This window comes from Nicotiana tabacum, chromosome 1 (genome assembly GCF_000715075.1).
Source record: "Nicotiana tabacum cultivar K326 chromosome 1, ASM71507v2, whole genome shotgun sequence".
Taxonomy (NCBI): domain Eukaryota; kingdom Viridiplantae; phylum Streptophyta; class Magnoliopsida; order Solanales; family Solanaceae; genus Nicotiana; species Nicotiana tabacum.
The window spans coordinates 163,623,223-163,647,788 of NC_134080.1; the positions used below are offsets into that span (position 1 = coordinate 163,623,223).

The 24,566-nt window shown below is 37.3% G+C and overlaps 1 long non-coding RNA gene across 2 annotated transcripts in view; it reads right to left on the bottom strand.

Annotated features, from left to right (window-relative positions):
- Positions 1–230: 230 nt before the first annotated feature.
- The window catches only part of LOC107816184 (uncharacterized), a 28,412-nt gene continuing 4,076 nt past the window's right edge, over positions 231–24,566 (bottom strand). For both annotated transcript variants that reach the window (XR_001654881.2, XR_001654882.2), the window contains exons 3-6: positions 2,127–2,220; positions 1,466–1,529; positions 1,110–1,369; positions 231–666 (exon numbers count right to left, since the gene is read on the bottom strand). This is a non-coding gene — a long non-coding RNA (uncharacterized LOC107816184). The remainder of the gene's footprint in view (positions 667–1,109; positions 1,370–1,465; positions 1,530–2,126; positions 2,221–24,566) is intronic.

Below are 24,566 nucleotides of genomic sequence, written 5' to 3' on the forward strand. Positions count from 1 at the left end.
CAAATAAAACAGAGAAGAGAGAACGAATAAGCGAAAGCTATATTTTGTATTAGAAAGATTTGGTCTTAGTCATACTAGTGTTGTAATCTATACAATGTATTTTTACAAAGGCTTTACAGTATACAGATTAGATTTCTTCTAAATTCAAATAATGAGATCAACTGGTAACTCAACTGCTAACAATCTTTTGCAGTCTAACAAAAACAGACTAGTTCAAGGGAAAGAAAAAGTGATAGCATGAACATGTGATGTTCGTTAAGTAAGAAAACAATTCAGTAAATTACATTTGCTAATGTGTTTCTGCCCCCGTCTTCCTGGGCAGATGGGCAGGGATACATAAAAAAAAATTAACCAACTACATTTCACTCCCAAATTAGTTGGTACTGACTATAGCTAAGACCATTTTGGAGGCATTTCCTCACCTCAATAAGTGACCTAAGGCCAAAGATTGGTGTAACGAGTAAAGCCAGCTTCAAGGAATAGTTCTTGTTCCGTTCTTTCTTTTGCGGTGAAAACCATTGCCATCAACATGTCAAACATGAGCTTTACTTCAGTCATGTCTGGTTCATCTTCGTTTGTGTCTTAACACCATGTCAATGCAATAGCTTCTCTGCATTTCTTCAGTAGCTTGACACAATCCTCATCTCTCCAACTGTGCAATACTTGCTGCAAAACATAACAGTGTGACATTGCATCGAACTCTGATTAATTTGAACAAATGTTCTGCCAACTTCGAAGATAGTTAATTAGATCAAACAGACCGTAAATTTAACTAATACAAAAAGGATATAGAAAGTTGAATCCATGTGAGAAATTTGTGCTTATGTATAATCTATGCTAGTATACAAGGATGTGCCTCGGATAATGTATAGAAAATGGAGAAATTTCTTCCAACCTAAATAGAAGCTGCCCAAATTGTATTTGACAATCTTTAACTTGTATGAACTCACAGTGCAAAAACTTTTTATGCGATTAGCGTACTTAGCCTGTTTTTTTTTCGAGTTACCAATCACACTTTTGCGGACCGATCTTTTAAGTGATTTGATGGTGTGATAAATGCTAAACTCATCTACATAAGGATATATAAAGAATAAAGTTCTTGTATATACCTTAAGCAAAATGGCATCAGCAACATGTGGAATAGATTGAAACATAGCCCCTCCTACATAGCTTAAATTCTCACTTTTTGGCATGTCAGCAGCAACATGTGGAAGATCAAGGACAGTGCATTTCAAGTGAGGAAATGCCTCCAAAATGAAACATCTCATTTTCTGAAACATCCTAAGGTTTATTTCTAAAATGCAGGAAAAACCACACTTCCCAGTGAAGCAGTAAGGGCAATGCAGCTTCTGGAGTGAATACTAGTGCCCTGCATCCACAAACATCTTCATGAGGTTCATATCAACAAAACTTGATATTCTACAAACTGATCAGGTAAAATATGAAACAATACTCTTGCATCCACCTTTGCAGCATTACTTTCAATGATTTGGAAATCCTAATTTATTTGAGCATCTCAATCCTGCAAACTGTAAAAACGTCACAACCCAATTTAGAGATGTGATCGGCGCTCAGGAATAGGTCCTAGCAAGTTTACCAAGATTTTAAAGAAAATCGGACAAAGTTTTCTTATATCTAGGGCTGTCCATATTTTCCTATCTCAGCTAGAATCATACAACACGACTAAGTCCACCACCACTACTAACTTCCCTTTTGTAACATACTAACTCCATCACCAAAAAAGAGTAGAAAGTTGTTCTTATAAGTCTCACGATAACCAAAATACTCATGAACTTGACAAAAGGAGCAATCCTAAGAGTTTAAAAGAACGGACGACAATAATGACAAAAACTCTTCGCTCCAGCTAACCAACATGGGGTTCAGGGAAGGGCTATCAAAACTTTCATGTCTCCGCTAAAATCACAACACAACAAGCACCCATCAAAAAAATCACCAAAATTACTAACCTCCCACTAATAACACAATAATACTAGGTCCATCACGAAAATTTAAATAAAAAAAAATTTCAACGGACACTAAAAGTGTTACGATAACCAAAGTACTCATGAAAACTAACAAAGCAATCCTAAGAGTTCAAGGAAAGGACATGAATAAATGATAAAGACCTCTTCTCCTGCGCAAACCAACAAGGGGCTCTCCGGTACTATCAACTTTGCAAGCTCTAGATAGGTAGGTCCTCGTCTACATCAATAGATGTCTCTGTAAAACAATAGAAAAAAAAGTGAGTCACCTAGCTTAATGAGTAGATAACGCTTACCAACAACTACGTTATATGGACACAAGTCAGGAAGCACGCCAGTACATAGTATTCACAAAATAGATTAGAAATGCCTTTCCTTATAACAATAACCAGTGATATATTATATCATGAATACATCATATATAAGGTAACGATGCGGTAACAGACAGGCATCATCTTAGCCCCGTCATAAAAATCATAAGCTATGTAAAATACGGTGTCACAATCAACTACGTAGGTTTGAGAAGCTTACAATAGTGTACCATGTAAACAACAGGCAACCAAAAAAATCAAATCATGAAAATGAGGTTTCTTTGAGGAACTTCTGACACACATTGGCAGCCATTGCTAGGAAGCAAGGATCCAACAAAAGAATCACAGATTCAAGGAAAAAATTCAAGATTAGGAGTTCTTTTTTCTCACATTTTACGTTCTCTTGCACCTATGAAATTTTTGTGGCTTCAATACTATTTTATCTGAATCACACTCCGCTATGGAGTGGCTTTCTTGTAGTAGGATTTAGATGGATCCTAAGATTTTATTTTATGGATTAATTTCTTTTGTTTCATCTAATGTTGATTTGATTAATCTTTCTTAGTGCAATTTCGAAATTCTAATTGAAAGAAGTCGTTTGAATCCTTCACATTCTCACCTATGCTTAACAACAACAAACCAATAGTTAGTTTCTCACAAGTGGGGTCTGGGGAGGGTAAGATGTATGCAGCCTTACCCCTACCCCTAAAAGGGCAGAGAGGTTGTTTCGATAGACCCTCGGCACATTCTCACCTATGCTTGACTGATCATAATTTGTTTTTTCTTATCCTGAACGAGAGCAAAGGCTAGTCTTGAACCTACTTGCAATCATATCTAGGTAATTAAAAGGGTTTATATCTATTCGTGGGACCTAAGGTGGGTTAATCAATCATCTCCAACACTTAAGGTGCTTTAAACACTATTTGTTAATCGCGAAAGGTGATAATAGTTTGGCATAATTTAAAGAAACACCAAATAACTTAGAAAGTGAATAGATTAAAGAGGAATGAAGATCATATGTTAGTCAAAGGCGAAATCCATATCCAAACTTTTTTTTGCTTATTAGAATCTCCAACCATCAATTCTGCCTCCAGAACTTTGGCATTTTTCAATTCACTTTAGTTATAGGATCGTTCATAAAGTTATCTAATTTCTAAAGTTGTGTTCAGGAAACATTAATTAGTTAATTAGAAACCTCAATCCTCGTAGGATCAACAATAATTTATACCATCTTTGACAAGTGCAAGCTTTAACTTTCTACCAAGATTTCTTTCACTCACAATACAAGCGTGTGTAGCTCAAGCATATCGTTCATGGGCAATCAGGAACATTTCCTTCAATCAATCTATAACTACATTGCATTAATCTAGTGTCAAGTTTTTTAGAAAGAGTGTTCATTATATCCCTATATAGACTCATCCATAACAAATTCCCAATACTCAACCCTCTTTGGTTTCATCTTTGACCCTCATATCATCAAATTGTGTTTTACCATGCCATGGGTAACTCAAATCAATCAATAATTTCCCACTTTTCAATTGGTTCATATAATTTATTCATTGGAATCATGGATAATTTCATGGATACTACTAGTTTCTTTAACCTTAGCTTCCCAATCAAGGAACAAGCAGTAACAATAACTAAGCCCCAATCCCAAATAAGTTAGGGTCGACTATATCAGTCATCACTGACCATATTTTCTATTTAAATTTATCCCATGCTAACATTACAAAACAAAAATAAAAATGAAAAGTACTAGAAGGAATCTCAAATAGGGCTCGCAATTCAAGTATATGTTAACAAGCCTGTAGAACATATCATGCTCAAATAAAGTCGTAGAATCTTAAAGAGGAATAAGAGACTCATAGAAAGCAAAGAACCTAAAGTGAATAGATTAACATGACTACAATATATTTTCAACTAATTGGTATCGCTTATATAAATCTTCTGAAAAAATACATAAGTCGCCCCTAAGACTTATCCCAAAAACTCAATGCTACACCTAAACTTCAATGGCGATCCCTTCCCCCTATTATGGTTTAGAGTGGAACTAATACCTCCTTGAAAATAAAAAATCAAGCTTGTGAGGGCTACATTTCACGCTCCTCCATATGTCAAATGCCACTTTAATTTATTTATTTTTATTTCACTTTGTTCAGTTTTTTCTTAGATTAGTGATTTTAATAGTTTTGGGGTAGGAAGTAGGGGAGGCGGAAAGGCCTCGGTAGTGATGTGTTTCTATCTCATTGTTGGACATATAAATGTTCAATAGAACCTAACAAAATACCTTTAACTTTGGTAAGTATCGTCCTATCACGTAACACTCCGAAACCACTTATCCATTTCAACCATCTAATTTTGATGCTATGTATATCATCCTCATCTATCATTCCATCCTACTAGAATAACCAACCTTGATATTTGAATTGTTTGCATTAGGCACCACAATCCCATCTCATCTGACCTCAACTCCACTTTCTTATGCTAACTAAACTTGCAATGCATAAATTCAATATTACTTCTACTTATCTTAAAATCCTTATTCTCTAGAGTGTTTCCCCATAGTTCACGCTTTTGGTTGACACACTCGCTGGTTTCGTCAATTAGCACAATATCATTAACAAATAGCACACGTTGTGGTACATCCTCTTGTGTATGTTGGTTAGCTCAACCATAATTAGGGCAAACATGTATAGGCTTAATGTTGGTTCCGGTCTGAACCTACGATTATGGAAAACTCTTTTAAGCTCCTACTACTATTTTAACGCTAGTAAAGGCTCCTTCATATATGTCCTTTTATGAAATTCAAATATTTAACATGAATTTAATTTTTCTCTAACACAAACCAATGGACTCTCGTTGGTACTCTATTATAAGTTTTCTCCATATCAATTAACTTCATCTGTAAATCTTTCTTTCTCTCGTAATAAATTTCTATCAATTTTCTTAGCAAGCATTACCGACATAATCCAAACTGATGTTAGTCACTCTTGTAGTGTCTCTAAGTATACGCTCCATCACTCTTTTCCCAAATTTCATAGTATTGACTCACAAGTTAAATGCCACAATAGTTTGCACAACTTTGAATATCTCCCTTGATCTTATAAAAGTGAGATCAGGGTACTCTTTCTCCACTCGTCGAGCGTCATACCACTTTGTAAACCATTCTACTCCGACCTATCAAAAGACACTCCCAAACCTCTATAGGAATACCATCTGGACCACAAACTTTCTTAATCTTTATATTTTCATGGCGTCCTCTACCTCTACGAGCATAACTCCATAATATATAGCTTATATTCATTGTGTACAGATGTATGAAAATCCTAATTGTTATTATCGTGGTTCGAGTTGAACAATTAATCAAATAGACTCTTTATCGCTTTTTGATCTCACTATCTCCTATCAACACTTGACGAGAATAGTTTTTAATACACTTCACCAGGTTTAAATCTTTTCTCTCAGTCATACTAGTTTAAACATCTTTTTCTCATGTCCCTAACTTTTGATACAAGCCATCTAGGGCATCCTCTCATTGCAATTTTTTGAACAGTTGTAAGGCATGCTTTTAAAGGAAATACTTAAGGAAGGTTAGGTCTCCATTGACCTCAAATCAAAGCTTAGAGACTTGATGCTAGAATTTCATTACTCAACTATTGCGTCCAATCATCGACAATTGACATGAGTCTACTTTGGATATGTAAGTCGAACCATATTAGTAGCAACTTACGATACGCCCTACACTAGTGTTAGTTTAAGTCTTGCTAGCATAAAGAAACATTTTGTTTAAGCCCGATGGGAAAAATAATGGATATTGAAAGCATTTTTTTAATGCTTTTTCATATGTTTATGACTTTAGTTTTGCTATTATATATGAAAATTTTAAATTTGCTAAAGTACAAATTTTGATACTAACTTCATTTAAAGGAAAAAATGATCCACTTTTTTAGAAGAGGGTCTATGAGATTCATTGCATTGTATATGCTGACTCCATTTATCTTCGTGTCTTACAGGTTCAGTAAAGCCCCACATTTATTCGGTGGCGGCTTATTTCTTTCTCGTTATTAATCCTTTAAAGGGCTATGCCCCACTTCTATCTTCATTAATAAAATTCTCTCTGTCTTAACTTAATGACACATGATAGGGTTCGTTTAGAACCCCAATATATGCTTTATGCATAGTCAGGACAACAAGCTTAAAGATTCGCTCCTTGGGACACGAGCTTTGTCGGGTGCCAGTCATTACCCGCAAACTTGGTATGAGAGCTTGAGTTTCATGAGTCCTAGGAGTTGAGTCAAGGAGCACTACCTTAGTAAAGTATTGTTTATGGTTGTGTAGCACATCACAATTACATGTGGAGAGCTATTTAGACAGGTTAGAGAGTCGGTTTCTTATTTTGTTCACTCTCCTCTTAGTATTCACGCGCTTAGAGCCAAGCTACTAAATTATTATGTGGTTGTTATATATACCTTGATTGTAGTAAAATTAGTAAGCAGTAGCCCCGCAATAGAAACCAATAGATGTTCGATGTGACTAAAGACATGCCACTTACACCAAGGTTGTGGTAAAGGGCCGAGTTAGACGGGTTGCTAAGAGGACCCAAGTTAAATCAATTTATGTATACATGGACTATAGGATGACTAGTTAGACAGGCTAAGGACTATAACTAGCAAGAGTGAGTGATGGTACATTAACCTAGTTAAAGGACATAGATTTAGTTGGACTAAGAGAAGCGTAATACGAGAATTATTTCACACCAACATCGCTTACAAATATAGTTGAGAACCTAGTTGGCTCCAACATAACATTATAAGTTTGGAAAGAAACCATCATGGGTGACATTCATACAACTCTTTACTAGCAAAAAGTGTTGACATTGAGTTTAGTAACATGGACCGCCTATGCTTATAGAAAGTGAGAAAGAAAAACACAACGAAAATCCAGATCAATGGTAATAGACCATAGGAGTTACAAGAGCGAGTATGAGACGAGTCAAGTAAACTTTTTGTGAGTCGTGAAGGTTAGATAGAGACAGTAAGACACCCTACTATCCCTGATACAAAAAAAAATTACTATCAATATAAGAGGTTCAGAAACAACGGGAAGAATTTTCAAATGACACTAGAACCCCCATTACAATGCCAAAAAGAGAAATATTAGTATTTGTCTACCACATTCGAGTAAATGACCATTTTAAATTGTTTCAACCATAAACTCCATATCCTAATTAATTAGTTAAATCACACATAATAAGTTAAACGAAAAAGATGTCATGTGTATGCATGTGATATACCGTAATGTCTGGTCGTTTTGAGTTTTTAAGCTTTTTTTCTCCCAAATACCCTTCACGTAGTTCCATCCCGGAGTTTTGACTTGCTTGCAAAATTTGAAGTCAAATTGATATCATTTGGTTCACTGTGAGAGACGGTTTCACTTTAGAAATTCCGGCATTTAATTACTTAGATAAATTGTTTATTTTGGGAAAATGTGCTCATTTACGATCTTAATATTTCGTTAGATTTGAAATTTTATTTATGACTCTTCAAAATTGATGGGGATAATTTTAGAGTTCATTTGGTTGGTTTTTGACAATTAAGTCGGTTTTAGCATTTAATATGCCTATTTATGGTGAAAAGATGGTCATAAGAAGAATAAGACTCGGATTCTAAATTTATTGGTTCCTTTGGCTTCATATTGATATTTATGACTAGCGGGAATAGGCTACGTGGTTCTCAATGCAATCGATTGAGTTGTGGATCGAATTTTGTGTAATAGGAAGTTCTTAAGTTAGGAAAGTGAGAAAATTTGACCAAAGTCAACATCGGGAAAAAATGTGACTTTTCGAGGTTTCGTCGATTCCATTAGGTCCGGAATTTGATTTTTGACTTTGTCGAGTCATTGGTTAACCTTCGGAGAGGTTCCGGTGTGATTTAGGTGGTTGGCTAAGAAACTAGCTTTTGAGATGATTTGGTGACAACGGTCAATATCGGGCCAAGACAGATTCGTTTGGGTGTTTTCTCAGTTCGAGAAGGTTCGTATGATGATTGAGGATTCGTCCACAAGTTTTGATGAGATTCCAATGAGTTTCAAATTGATTTGGGTTGTGTCGTGCTCGTATTTGAGATTTCGACGTTGTTTCTTTGGGCGAAAGGGGAACAATATTGAGAAAACGACCTTTTATTTGTGATTCGATTAAAACATTAGATCTATATCGATATTATGAAATCATATAAAAAGAATCATCGAATTCGGACATCGTATGAGGGAGTTATGCCCATTTTAGTGTCGGAGAGGATAACTTGTGTTGGTGCTTCGCAGATGCAAAGTGGGGTCCGCTCCCACGACTCCGCAAGTGCGAAAAAAGGTCCACGGGTGCGGAAATGACACTTGGCAGGACATAGCTGCGAGTTATTGGGCGCGGAAGCGGATATCACTGTGTAATAATTCGAGCATATCTTGAGTTTTAGAGCTCTGTTTGAGGTGATTTTCCCAGCGTTCTCGTCTCAATAAAGGGGTAAGTATCTAACCTTTATTTTGATGTTTCCTCAAGTTTATTTCCGTTGGTTATCGACTTTAGCCGTGTTTGGTTGGCAAAATTTGGGGTTTTGAACCCAAAAGTTGAAAAGTGGTAAACCATGGATTTGAGAATCAAGATGAAGGCTTTTAGAATGAGTTTTCTGGATCTACAATATATAAGTTATACGTGATTTGATTTTTAAATAAAATTTCAATTTCGCCCTTGAGGGCTTGGGCTGGCTATTTTTAGTATTTTGGGTCCAGTTTAGGGTTCCGGGTAAAAGTACGGCATTGTGGGTATCCATAGATTCATATTTTGACGTAGAATTCAAATTTGATAGACGTTGATCATTTCGAAGCACCCTGGAAAGGAAAAGCATTGGCTTGGGGTTCGTGGCTCCTATTCGGATTCGAGGTAAGTTACAGCTTATCTTTTTTAGACTCTGACTAGTTAATCGTATGTAGTTGTAGATGTTGATGGGGAAAGCATGATAAGCCTTCGGGCATGGTTGTGGTGATAAACTCCACTTAGGTTGGTATGATTGTTGTTTATGTGGGCTTTTCTCCATTTTTGTTGTACTTGTGAATATTTTGGATGAATCTATTTGTGACAGTTGATTCCGACTTACTGCATAATTAAAAAAAAAGGATAAATATTGATTATTTGAGTTATGATTTGTATCCATGGCATGTAAATTCTGATTCTGATTCTGAGACGTCGTGTTATTGTTGCGATTGACTGCATGCATGGTATACATCCTATATTACATTGTGACTTGATATTTGATATATATGTACTCATACTCATACATTTGGTGAATAAGATGTAGAAGGATATTAAGATGAGGGTACATGTTGTAATGACTTATGGATTGGGTTGCACGCCGCAATGGGTATGTACGTTATGGATCGGGTTGCACGTCGCAACAGATATGTACGTTACGGATTGGGTTGCACGCCGCAACATAAACATATATATGGGATCGGGTTGCACGTCGCAACAGGTACATGGAGTTCGCGGGTACCCCTATGGGTCATGACTTCGAGGCTTTGCCTTTAGCATGTGTGTACGGATATGGACAGTTAGACAGTGCATTGCATTCCATCTACATAGCACTTTATATCATTGCATAGTATATTATCTCATGGAACTATCGGTTGTTGATTTACTTGAGTTGTTTCCTGTTTTGTCAAATGCGTAATTGAAGACTCGACGGACTTATGGATTAGAAACTCTCATCTAGGCTTGTAACCTGAGTTAGTGGAGATCTATGGTGACTATTATTATTGTGAACTTCTAGTTGAACTTGAATTCATAATTGTACTTCATTGACTTGACGGTTCTACTTGTCGCACTATCTGATTTTCTTTATCTAATCTACTTGTTTATTTATGTAACTGCCATGCGTTTATCTAATCGTTGTCGGCCTATGATACCTATGGAGGGCTGTTGTGCACTCATACTATGCTTGTTGCACTTTTGTTGAGTGCAGAGTTTGATCGGGCTTCCTCTTCGTGTTTGATCCCTAGGCGATTCATCAGAGGCGATAGGGTGAGCTACTAGTTGGACTTGCAGCGCTGAAATCTCTTCCTTACATTTTTGTCTATCTTTCCTACTCTTGGACAGTACTTTATTTAGTTCTTTGAGACATGTATGTCAGTATTTTGGAAATTGTAGTAACTATTAGATGCTCTAGTATAAGTCAAACCAGGTTTTGGGAAATACATTTACTAAGTTTGTTTCTGCATCTTTATTATTATCAAGGCAAAACGGATTCAGTAATACTTATTTTTTTATGAGTCAAACCATGTTTTGGGAAATACAATTATTAAGTTTGTTTACGCATCTTTCTTATTTTCAAGGCAAAACAGTTTTAGTAATACTTATTTCTTTTCATTTCCGCTAATTTACTTTCAAAAGATAAATGATTTTTGGGATGGTTAGTCTATCGTTGGGATGTGTAGGTGTCATCATGATCCATGAAACGGGTCGTAACATGTTGATATCAGAGCTCTAGGTTCACCAGTCTCACGAGTACAAGAGCAGTGACTAGTAAAGTCATGCAGAATGGTATGTAGGCGTTTGTACCCATCTTCAAGAGGCTATACAACATTTAGGAAACTTTCAGTCTTTCATTCTTATCGTGTGAGTTTTTTTCAAATTGGTATCTGAGTTTCGTTGTTCTATTCTCCCATTGATGGTGGGAACACGACCTTGAAATCGCACACAAATGTCTTAATATGACGACATGCGGTAGGGTACAAGATGTATCACTATGATACGGATGTGTGACGAGGTTCCATTTTTAGCTACAACTTGATGTTTCAATTGAGTGGGGTTGTTATTAAGACTCTTTATTTCAGTGATACCCTTGGAAAGTGGTAGTGATGATATGGAGGACTGCATGACCGCCATGTCTTTAACAATTAGTTGCTCAGAAGTCGAGGGATTGAAATTATGGCTTAACAAGAATGGTTGCTCGAGGTGTTCTTGGAGTGGAAAAGTTTCAGCATTGTCAAGGTTTATTATAATAGTTTTTTGGCATAAGTGTATCAATGGCAAGTCAACAGTTCAGCAATGGAATAGTATAGATGTCGAATGTCGATATCTGAAGACAAGAGTAAGCTGGGGTAAGATCATCTGATTTGACAAGGAAATAGTGATCGTGGTAAGCCGAAGAACAGAAGTTGAGGATAAGGACATGAAAAGTGACTTTTGTGATAAGGTGAAGAGGAAGTAAAACATATCAGAGAATGATAGTAAAGAGCGTTCTATTGTCCTACAGAACGAAGGCGTGAGAAAGAGGAATTGAATGGATCAATCTTCGCTATATGAAGAGAACATTTGGTATCTAATGTGCTCGTCGGGATAAGGTTGCAAGATGTTCGAGGGTGGTTGTTGGATAAGTTATAAGAGGTTGAGTTGGGCTTTAACGTAACATAATTATAATGGTGAGTAGGAAGTAGTGGTTAGGGATTCATTCAAGAAATGGCTATCGGCTCCAGGTCGAATGGCAAGGTTACTTATGGGGATCGTTTTTGGACCAAGAGCTTGTTGATTTGTGAGCTATTTTGCAGTTGTTTAATGTAAAGTGGACAGAAGGAATCATGAATGAGTCGTTATCTTTGACTACATCATAGACTAATGGGGGACAGTGGTTGATTAACAGGTGACTCTAGAGCTGGACAAGTGTGGAGTTCTAAGGAAATACCAGGTGTTGCATCTAGTCCTTGGACAAGGTTTGTGGGCATGGTATATAAAGGTGCATACTTGAGAAGTTTCTACAATTAGAAGTGGTTGGGTTATTGCATCGGTAACAATTGATTTTGTTGGAATAAGCAGATTAGGTCGGTACCTTTTCTAGCAGAGGAACTTCATAAAGGATTGTGCATATGATGCGCGGATTTAAAGAAGAATTCAGTTTTGAAGTTCGAGTGAGGAAAGGGAAACTATCGGTTGTTTGAGTCAATGTTGTAAATAGCGCTCGCCTCAGCGCTAATAGCTTGAGGCGATGCGATGCGAGCCTCCAGCGCTATTTGCCTCTGTTGCGTGGCGATTTCAAAAAGGATAGTGCCTCTGCCTGTGTAGCCAGAGGCGCCCTGTAGCGTCACTTATTAGGAAAAAAAGGAAAGAAAAAGGTTGAAGATCAGGGATCAAAAGAAAAAATTTAGGGCTTCAGCAATATCGACCCAACCACATCATCGATTCTTCTTTCTTCTTCTCCTTCTCCTCTTTTCTTCCCTCTTTTTTTCTTTATTCTTCTTTCTCATCTCTTTCCTTCTTCCTTTTTCTTCTTCTCTTCTTCTTTTTCTTTTTTTTTTGCTCTGTTGTTTTTTATCGAGCTGCAGAGAGCTTTTTCTTTCTTTATTTCATTCATTCTTCCTTCCTTCCTTCCTTCCTTCCTTCCTTCCTTCCTTCCTTCCTTCCTTCCTTCTTCTCTTTTTTTTGGCTCTGTTTTTCGATTCCTTCACGGGCAGAGGCAGAGAGCTTCTTCAAACCTTAGTTTTTTATTGATATATTTTTGAATGGATATATTTATTGAGTTTTTAGTTATATATATATTTAATATTTTATTTTTTTTATTTAAATTGCCGCTTCACATAAAAAGCGAGCGCTTCGCTTCTCGCCTCAGTGAACCGGGCCCTAATCGCAATTTGTCGCCTCACGCTATTCAACGCTTCAAAACACTGGTTTGAGTGTATGATATACAACTATCTCCAGGATCGACTCAACTATTTTTGCAAAACTTATGACATTGCGGTATACTTTTGAGTGGGTTTGAGTGTTGATCGATCAATAGCGATGAATGTGATTTGAATGGAATAGGAAAAATGAAGGATTAAGATAAAGGTATAGTTGATCAAGAATAAAAAAGAGTAAGGAAAATCTTCGAAGGGAAGGATTTGGATTCTAGGCAGCAGGATTACTCGAGTCGGATGTGGATTTTGGTGGCGTTATTTGTCAAATGGGGTGAAATTGTTTAGTACGCTCAAAAGAGTAAGTCTACGCTAATTAATTAAGTGTTACGATGAATGTTCCATGGGGTTTGTGATTGGCGACTGATGAGAAGCGAATTTCGGGTGACATATGTGATGAGATTTATGGATTGGCGGCTGGTAGGGGTGGGCATATTTCGGTCGGAACCGAATAAACCGACCGAACCGAATTTTTTTTATTTCGGTTTCGGTTATTCGGTTTGTTCGGTCGGTTTCGGTTTAAAATTTTAAAATTTCGATTTTTCGGTTCGGTTTTCGATTATTAAGTTTTTTAGTTCAGTTAACCGAAAAACCGAATTATTAACATATTTGTTCTTTAAGTTATACATAGGCTAAGCCCATAGGTAATAAATTAATACTATTAGGTCCAATCTATCAAAGACTCAACCCAATTAAGTAAGTCCATCAATTTTCCAATCTTAAAGACTTACAGTCTATTAAAACTTCCATAGCATATGTGATAGATACCGGGAGAATTTCACACAGAGTTATAATTTACACTATGTTTGAATTTTATGATCCATAAAGTGTGCAAAGTTTAGTCTATTTTTTTTCTATAAACACAATATTTCCAACAATTTCGAAGTTTTGGGAAAAATCAACAAATTCGCCGGTCGTATTATTACATAGAAGGAGTCCAATATGATAATGTTCAAACCGAAAACCGAACCGAACTTATTTCAGTTCGGTTTCGGTTACTACTTTTACAAAACCGAAAACCGAATAACCGAACCGAATTTCTTCAAACCGAACCGAACCGAACCGACCGGATGCCCACCCCTAGCGGCTGGTGTTGTATCAAGATGGGTAATCTCACGGTGTTCTTGAATGGATGGTCTAGAGTGGATTAATAAGAGGGAATCTTGAGAATCTCTCCAGTTTGAAGGTTAAGGTTATATACTCGAGGAGAGGTTGTGATCGTAGTGGTAGACCATGTTGAAGCGTTGTTGACTAATTGCATAGGTGAGTATTTCAATTCCCAGGTATTACAGACTTGGAAGTTGTTGATATCCAATTTTTCCCTGTATATTTTTTATATGCAAGATACTTTCAAAATAGCATATATATGCATATATAAGTATGTCCCAATGTTTTATTAATTTTCTTAATTTTAAAGATTTTTTAACCAATTTATTCCTCTGTTTTATTCATAAAAAACCCAATAATAATTCCCAAAGTTATCAATCTTGGTGATTCATTTATTGGATTCTCATATTTATACTAAAATATAGTCAAGATAATTTTTGCATATTTTTGCAAATTTATTTAGTATTTTTAAAGCTATAATTGCAGTATTAGCCTCTTTTAGATTTAATTGCGTTTATATTTATAAAAAATTAAGTCCAGTATTTTTTTTTTATTTGCACCGGGTGTCCTAGTCTCTTAGAGACCTGACTAATCCCGGGGGTGCACAGGCCCTCGGCAAGAGTTTCCCGCAAGTGCACCACGGTTAATTCAGCTTTTACCCAGTCCGATGGCCCTCAGAAATTGTTTGCACCCAATGGGTTTCGAACTTGATACCTTGAAAGGGAGCAAACCCCAAGGCTCAAGTCAATTGCCACCAGGACAACCCTTGAGGGTTTCCAGTATTTTTAAATTGATAATTATGTATTACAAATCATTTTAGTACCTTCAATTTATTTCCAGGAATTAATTTACTATTTTTTATAAAATTAAAAGGGAAAAGTGACTATTGCAATTATAGCCCAAATTGAGTTTCAATTAAAACCCAAAACAGGCCCCCAATTTCCCAACACAATTTCAATTTCAACCCGACCCCGACCCAATCTAAATAACCCAACTCAGATCCCCTACCTAACCCTTTCAATCCTGGTCGTTGATCATTTAGATCAACGGCCAATATCGGCCTTTCCATTTTAACCTCAAACGACCCCTTGCCCCACCTCATTTCACACCAAACGCCGCCCTTGAATCCTTTTCCCTCTCAGCTCTCCCTGCAATCCCTCATGAACCCTAGCCGCCGCCACCTAACCCAACCCTAATACCTCCCAAATCTATGGCTTCCAAGGTCATCGGAGACATGTATCAACCCCTCATGGCTTCTACATGTTCGATTCTTATGGTCTCAAGGCTAGATCTTGAAAGAGCTTGGTCCAGACCCTTTTCGATTTCAGTTCATGACTGTTCTCCGGTCAGCCATGGCTATTCGAGTCAAACTCTTGACTTTCCTGCTTAGATCGATGGTTTTCAAAGCTTTTCTCATCACTTGGGGTTCTTTTGAAACCCTAACCTCTAAGGTTCTTTCGATTTCTTTTAGATCTGTTTCAGATCTATGTTTACTCTGAACTGCTAAGCGTTTTTCTCAAAGTTTCTTTTAAAACTCTGCCTTCAAAACCCCTTATCTTTTCCGATTAGGGTTCTTGTTAGTTTATTTCAAAACTTTTCTCTAATTTTTGATATGCTCTGCTGTGCATACCTATATCTTTCTTCTACTTGAGTTTGCATGTTAAAAGCCCTAATTTCTTACGACTGTTTATTAGACGAATGTTTGTTTACCTGAGTTTCTGTCCGATTTGTTTGTTTATCCTCTTTTAAAAACTCTTCTATTGTTGAAAATCCTATGGTTTTGGGTCTGAGGCTGTTCGTTTAAGTGCATAACTCGATTTTGAAGTTCTTTATCTCAAAATCTCTCATTTCTCTGTGTGATTCTTCTGACTCTGGTTTTCTATTATCTCTAAAATCGATTATGCTCGAAACCCTAATTTTCAAGAGGGGTTTTCTTCACCTGCTACTGTGAGATCTTCACATGCTTTGATATTCTATGTTTTCTTCACTACTTGACCTACTGGGCTATCATGTTTCGAAAGTTGCTATCCACTGAATTTTGTGCTACTATTGTATGCTATTTCCTTCTGCCAACAGGCTTGGCCTCGCATGTATAGTGTTTATGCACCCTATTTATATGCTAAGTTTCCTTCTTTGTTTGACCTTCAACTTGTGACTGATTTCGAACTTTTCCTTTGTGAAATTCTGATTTCACTCGCCTGTTAGGGTTAATTGATTTTTTTTTCCTGTTTTGCCTTGCTGAATTCTTTCCAAAATTAGTGTATCTCTGTACCTAGACTCGATGGCCTACTTAATGTTTTATTACTTCTTTTATGGCAACTGTCAGTCTGCTTATAAATTGATTTCTTTCCTTATTTTTGAACCTGTAACTACCCGTTAAGCAAAGTGATCCCTTAATTAAAGGCAATCACTTGTATAATTGATTCTGAATTATGATTGTTTCCATGTTTGTAGCTTATTACCCTCTTACTCGTTTTCAAAAAGCTATAAATACCATGTACTTCTTTTCTTTCAAAAAACACGAACACAAGGCATAAACACTTGAGTTCAAACACACACTCCACCAAATCTCTCTTTTCTCTGTTACTACTATATTGCTGCCTTACCTAGCCGGCTAAAAGCCAAGGCTAGGTTGTGGGGAAACTTGCTTATTTTCTGCATTTGCATTTCTTACTGGTATGTTCTAATTAAGTTTTCTGCATCTTACTCGTTTTCAAAAAGCTATAAATACCATGTACTTCTTTTCTTTCAAAAAACACGAACACAAGGCATAAACACTTGAGTTCAAACACACACTCCACCAAATCTCTCTTTTCTCTGTTACTACTATATTGCTGCCTTACCTAGCTGGCTGAAAGCCAAGGCTAGGTTGTGGGGAAACTTGCTTATTTTCTGCATTTGCATTTCTTACTGGTATGTTCTAATTAAGTTTTCTGCACCAACAACAATATGCTTATTTACTGTTTCTTGCATTCTTGTCTGCCTACTGTTTGTATTTAGCCCAGTACCATTGTTTAGCATGCTGTAATTTCCTTTCTCCTGTTCTGAATCAATGTATCATGACTTGTGAATTCTAAATCCCTACCCCAATGTGTTTAATACTTGTGGTTGGTTTGGGGCATGACAGCATTGGAAATTGTTGTACATGACCCAAACTTGATCCTCTTAGGATCATAACCTCCATGTTTCTCTTATATGTGGTGTGTTCTGGTTGATTTACAGGCATGTCAGCACTCTTATTGTTGTACATACCCAAAGTTAACCCATGCCTAAGTGTATAAGCTCCTTGCAATGAATTCTCAATCTCCTGCCCCCTTTATGTGAAGTTATTGACTCCCTGAAATGTTAATGGCTGTCTCTCATCACCCTTTCCCTCTCCTTTATTCCCTCAGCTCTTAGAACTCTGTTTCTGCACTTTCACTCTCTTCTTAGACTTAAGTTTTGCCCCCCCCCCCCCTCATGTGAGCCTTGCCTTGGGATCTATGAGCTCCCTCTGAACTTGGACACATGAGGGCTGACATTTCCACACTGCACTCATCTCCATTCTGGTTATGTAACTTGGGTGTGAGCACTGCCCGGGGTCCTATTGAGGCCCTTAGGGAGCTCTGGCACACTCAAGTCTGAGAAAGGCTTTGGATCAATGGCATTTTGAGGTGGTTTACTCCATAACTCAAAGAGAAAGTCAAGAATCGGGCTTCTTCCAGTTGTAACTTTTCTTTGTACTTTTCTGATGTGATTCAGTATTCATGGTTTGTAATAATTTGTAATGAACATTTGGGGCTGGCTAGTGAAAAGGGTTGGGTAATTATGCATTCTCAAGGGTAGAAAATATGCCTATAGGACTGCTTTTTCTACATGTTCAATTCGCATTTAGAAAACATGCCTATAGGACTGCTTTTAATTCTGCATATTCACATCACATTTAGAAACCATGTTTATAGGACCTACTTGTTCAACTTCACATCTAGATAACCTGCCTATAGGAATTATCTAAAATTCTGCATGTTTGTCACCGTTTAGATATCATGTTTTTTTAGGGCCCAATTGGCTATAACCCAGTCGCCTGTTAAAATCAGCATAATGAATAGAAATCATGCTTATAGGAATTCCCAAGTGAAAACCCGCCTGCTTCCATTGTCTACTAGATATTATGCCTATAGGGGTTTGCCATTATTCAGATACTATGTACGCAACGGGTTTAAAATCGGCAATTATGTCTACAGGTTTCTAAAATCAGTAATCCTAGATACAATGTTCATAGGAGTAAAAATCAGCGATAGTGGATACTATCATCTGCAGAAACTGAAACTAGTCTAATTTAAAATTCGTCCATTCTGAATCTTTTTTTTAATAATCTGATTCTCTTATTTTAACGAGGTTTAGCAAGCATGCCTATAGGATTTCAAACAATTTGCTTTGAGTTATCACTGTTTCACCACCTTCTAAATTAAGGGAATATCATGCCTATAGGACCCCGTCTAAATACTTAGGCAAGCCTTAGAGTAATGACCGTAAAATTGAGTCCGCCTTTGTTAATTGTTACAACCAGCAGGCAGGCCTGATTCGAACTTCTTATCTGAGTTATGTAATAAACAAATCTGCTTCAATAATCAAACTCCCCTCGTCTTTAGTATTTTAATCAGACCTAAAAAGTATGTGCAAGTCATGCTAGTTATGTGCTTTTGTTCAAGGAGGTATATTTGAGCCTTTATCTGTTTATATGCTTCCCCAACATGCAGTATGTGTTTTTTGTATGTCGCCTTAGATTTTTATCCTTTGAAACCAATCAGCCTAATATCCCACTCTTTAGGACTAGCAGTCCTAAGTGCCTCCGGGACTGATAGGAATGGGACGGGTAATAGCATGCAATAGTAATCGAGACCAATCCGCGCTTTAATACCTTAACGGGGTGGGAAGGGTAGATATGGATATGATGACCGGTGCGCTAATGCCACGTGTAACCCCTCTTTTGAGGAGTGATTACCGGGTATTGCATTGACGTGATCCATATTAAATATAAACCTAGGATCTCCTTTCCTTTTATTTGCAAACTTTTTTTTAACACTTCTTTTAATTATTCTTTCTTTTTTTATGTGTTTAAATCCCCTAATATTTGAGCCTGTACTTGTATATTTGCTAAATTCACAATAACTGTCTGGACGGGAACCACACTAGTGGATCCTGAGGGGTGCCTAACACCTTCCCCTTGGGATAACTTCAAGCCCTTACCTTATCTCTGGTTATTCAAATTACTTAGAATTGAACCCCATTGGTGTCCTAATGCACCTTAAAAATCATTAGGTGGCGACTCTTCAAAAATGCAAAACCCAGTTCCTGAAAGGAACGAGTTGTCCCATACCAAATGTCATAAACCCGATTTCGAAAGGGGGCACGACAGAAGTAATAGCGCAAGGTAAGGTACATGGATCATAAGGTTGATACGTTAAGATTTGGTAAGGCGTGAGGGTTGCAAGATTCGATACTTTCTAGATCGTTAAAGGTGTAGTGAGATATTACTATTAGAGAATCGATGGTTGGAGGTGTAGTAAATGAGGCTGCAGACTTTGCGTCGAAATGTTCGGAGTTGTGAGAGAGTTAAGAGGAAGCACAAGAAGAATTTGATGCTCTAGAGTTCATGGGGTTTTATCAAATTGGTGTGACGGGTGTGAAATGAGGTACATGAGGACTTAAGTCATAAAGGTATAGCTTCTCAATTATAGAATGATGAGCTGGGTGAGATTCAGCCTTCGGGGTCGAGGGTGACAACCCAAGATTGTTTGTTCATGAGAAAAGGATTAGAATCGGTCGCCACAGATTTATCAAAGGACTATGTTTGGTTTCGTGAAGGCTTGGAGCCAGTGCGGGTAATTATTGGTGATATTCGGGGGGTTGCACATTTATTTTCAGGTCAGAACGGTTCAAATAGAGCCGGGTAGCTATGTTTATATTACCAGAAGGATTATGGGTATTCTAGTAAATCACCTTCATGGATTTGATGGATTTCAATTCAGAATGGAGATATGGCGGTGTTACCTTATCTCATTGAAATTTGCAAGTAGGATTGATGATATCTTTTGGATAACGATTCGTACAGTTCTAATGGTTTACACAGGTGCTTGGAGATGTACTGAGAAGGTACAAGTGATTATGGGGATTTTTTAGATTGATCAGTTTATTTTCGACGGATTATAGGTGACCAGGTAATTATAGGTATGCTTATACTATGGTGATTTGCATATTTGAGAAGAATTGGGCAATGGGTTTTGACAAAGTGATTTCGACTTCGGGATATAGTACTAACGTGATTACAATTAGCACAATCGGCTTTGGATAAGATCAGTTTATCGATGGAATTACTTAGAATTTTTCTCACATAAAGGAAGGATTCTTTTCTGGCGAAAGGAAGTCATGAATTGTGCTTGTGGCGTGTGTATGTGTTTCTAAGGAATCTTAGTGCGAATGATGGCCTAGGAAGGTGTGAGAAAAGGATTGATAGAATCAGAACATTTTATCATTATAGGTTGGGCAATGGTTTGTGGCTAAAACTAAGGATGATGGTGATTAAGGTGATATTTGTAGATTCCACCGAACGCGCATGGAGATATGGTTATAATCAAATCAGGGAATTCGAGCAGAGTCAGTTCTACGTTCGAGGATTAGCTGTGAAAGAAATTCCAGGTATGAAAAAATGGAAATTTGGGTCGTTCAGCTAAGTTATAGGTAGCTTGGTTAATAAAGGGAAAAATGGTACTAACGGCGTATTTCTTGTCGGTGGAGGCTTTCATGAGGTTATAATGGAGATTACTTGGTTACTCGTCGGCTTTCGTACTTTCCTTTATCGTTCGAGGACAAACGATTATTTAATTGGTATCTGATGTAACAACATGTCTGGCCGTTTTGAGTTTTTAAGCTTCTTACCACAAAATACCCTTCCGTAGTTCCATCTCGAAGTTTTTGATTTGCTTGCAAAATTTGAAGTCAAATGGATGTCATTTGATTCACTTTGGGAGAATGTTTCACTTTGAAAATTCTGACGTTTAATTATTTGGATAAATTGTTTATTTTTGGGGAAACGTGCTCTGATTGGCGATTTGAAGATTCCGTTAGATCTGAAATATAATTTATGACCTGTAGATATTGAAGGGGATAATATTAGAGTCTATTTGGTTGGTTTTTGCCAATTAAGTCGGTTTTAGCATTAAATATTGCATATTTATGGTAAAAGATGGTCACGGGAAGAAATAAGACCAAGATTCGAAATTTGTTGGTTCCTTTGGCTTCATATTGATATTTATTCGCGGGGATAGGTTGCGTGGTTCCCAAGTGAATCGGTAGTTTTGGATCGAATTTGGTGAAATTGGAAGTTTTTAAGTTAAGTGAGAAAGTTTGACCAGAGTCAAGGGAGCAAATGCGACTTTTTCGAAGTTTCGTCGATTCCATTAGGTCCGGAATGTGTTTTTTTGCGTAGTCGAATTGTTAGCTTGGTTCCGGAAAGGTTCAGGTCGACATGTCTTGCCGTTTTGAGTTTTTAAGCTTCTTTCTCCGAAATACCCTTCCGTAGTTCCATCTCGGAGTTTTTGACTTGCTTGCAATTTGAAGTCAAATGGATGTCATTTGGTTCACTTTGGGAAAAGGTTTCACTTTGAAAATTCTGGCGTTTAATTATTTGGATAAATTGTTTATTTTGGGAAAATGTGCTCTGATTGGCGATCTGAAAAATCTGTTAGATTTGAAATACAATTTATGACATGTAGAAATTGACGGGGCTAATTTTAGAGTCTATTTGGTTGGTTTTTGACAATTAAGTCGGTTTTAGCATTAAATATGCATATTTATGGTGAAAAGATGGTCAAGGGAATAAATAAGACCAGGATTCGAAATTTGTTGGTTCCTTTGGCTTCATATTGATATTTGTGACTCACATGGATAGGTTGCGTGGTTCCTGAGTCAATCGGGAGTTGTGGATCGAATTTGGTGAAATTGCAAGTTCTTAAGTTAAAGAAGTGAGAAAGTTTGACCAGAGTCAAGGGAGCAAATGCGACTTTTTTGAAGTTTCATCAATTCCATTAGGTCCGGAATGTGTTTTTCTGCTTAGTCGAGTTGTTAGCTTAGTTCCGGAGAGGTTCGGGTCGACATGTCTGGCCGTTTTGAGTTTTTAAGCTTCTTTCTAAAAATACCCTTCTGTAGTTCCATCTCGGAGTTTTTGACTTGCTTGCAAAATTTGAAGTTAAATGGATGCCATTTGGTTCACTTTGGGAGAAGGTTTCACTTTGAAAATTCTGGCATTTATTTATTTGGATAAATTGTTTATTTTGGGGAAACGTGCTCTAATTGGCGATCTAAAGATTCCGTTAGATTTGAAATTTAATTTATGACCTGTAGAAATTGATGGGGCTAATTTTAGAGTCTATTTGGTTGGTTTTTGACAATTAAGTCGGTTTTAGCATTAAATATGCATATTTATGGTGAAAAAATGGTCACGGGAAGAAATAAGACTAGGATTCAAAATTTGTTGGTACTTTTGGCTTCATATTGATATTTATGACTCGCAGGGATAGGTTGCGTGGTTCCCGAGTCAATCGGGAGTTATGTATCGCAATTGGTGAAATTGGAAGTTTTTAAGTTAAGGAAGTGAGAAAGTTTGACCAGAGTCAAGGAAGCAAATGTGACTTTTTTGAAATTTCGTCGATTCCATTTGGTCCGGAATGTGTTTTTTTGCTTGGTCGAGTTGTTAGCTTGGCTCCATAGAGGTTCGGGTGTGATTTAGGTGGTTGGTTGAGAAACTAGCTTTGGAGATGATTTGGAGTTGACCATGGTCAACATCAGGTCAAGGCAGATTCGTTTGGGTGTTTTAAGAGTTCGAGTAGCTACCTACGATTATTTTCGACTTGTCCACAAGTGTTGGTGAGATTCTAATGAGTTTCAAATGAATTTGGGTTATGTAGCGCTCGTATTTGAGGTTTTGGTGTTGTTTCTTCCGGCAAAAGGGGTACCATATTGAGCAAACAACTTTTATTTGTGATTCGATTGAACCATTAGATCTGTATCATAATCACACAACCACAACAAAAAGAATCATTGAATTAGGACATCGTATGAGGGAGTTATGCCCATTTCAGGGTCGGAGAGGATATCTGGTGTTGGTGCGTCGTAAATGCGAAGTGGAGTCTGCACCTGCAGCCACTTTGCACTTGCGGCCCCACATATGCGAGAAAAGGTCCGCGGGTGCGGAAATGACACATGGCAGGCCTCAGGTGCGAGTTATTGGGTGCGGAAGCAGAAATCGCTGTGTATTAAAAAATAAGACTGCGTTCATTTAGTATTTTGAGCATATCTTGAGTTCTAGAGCTCGTTAGAGATGATTTTCACGGCATTGTTCTCGTCTCAACAAAGGGGTAAGAATCATACCTTTATTTTGATGTTTCCTCAAGTTTATTTCTGTTGGTTATCAATTTTATCCACGTTTGATCAGAGAAAATTGGAGTTTTGAACCTAAAAGTTGAAAAATGGTAAACCGTTGATTTGAGAATCAAGATGAAGGTGTTTTGAATAGGTTTTTTTGGATCTAGACTATATAAGTTATAGGTAATTCAATTTTTAAATAAAATTCCAATTTCGCCCTTGGGGCTCGGGTTGGCTATTTTGGGCCCATTTTTGGGTTCCGGGTAAAACTATGGCCACATGAGTATCCATGGATTCGTATTTCGACGTAGAGTTCATATTTGATAGACGTTGATCATTCAAAAGCACTCTGGAAAGGAAAGGCGTTGGCTTGGGGTTCGTGGCTCCTGGTCGGCTTCGAGGTAGGTTACGGCTTATCTTTATTAGACTTCGGTTAGTTAATGTAGTTGTACATGTTGATGGGTAAGCATATTTGGCCTTCGAGCATACTGTTGTGATAAATTCCACTTAGGTTGGTATGATTGTTGTTTATGTGGGCTTTTCGCCACGTTTGCTCTACTTATGAATATTTTGGTTGAAACTATTCTGTCACACTAGATTCTCCCTTACTTCATGAAAAAAAGAAAGGATAAACATTGATTATTTGAGTTGTGATTGTAACCATGGCATGTGGATTCTGATTCTGAGACATCGTGCTATTGTTGAGATCGACTCCATGCATGATATACATCCCATATTACATTGTGACTTGATATTTGATATGTATGTATTCATATCATACATTTGTTGAATAAGATGTCGAAGGAAATTAAGATGATGGTACATGTTGTAATGACTTATGGATCGGGTTGCACACTACAACGGGTACCTACATTAGGAATCGGGTTGCAGGCCGCAACGGGTATGTACGTTATGGATTGAGTTGCACGCTGCAATGGGTATGTACGTTATGGATCGGGTTGCACGCCGCAACATAAACATATATATGGGATCGAGTTGCACGCTGCAACAAGTTCATGGACTTCACGGGTCCCCCATGGGTCATGACTTC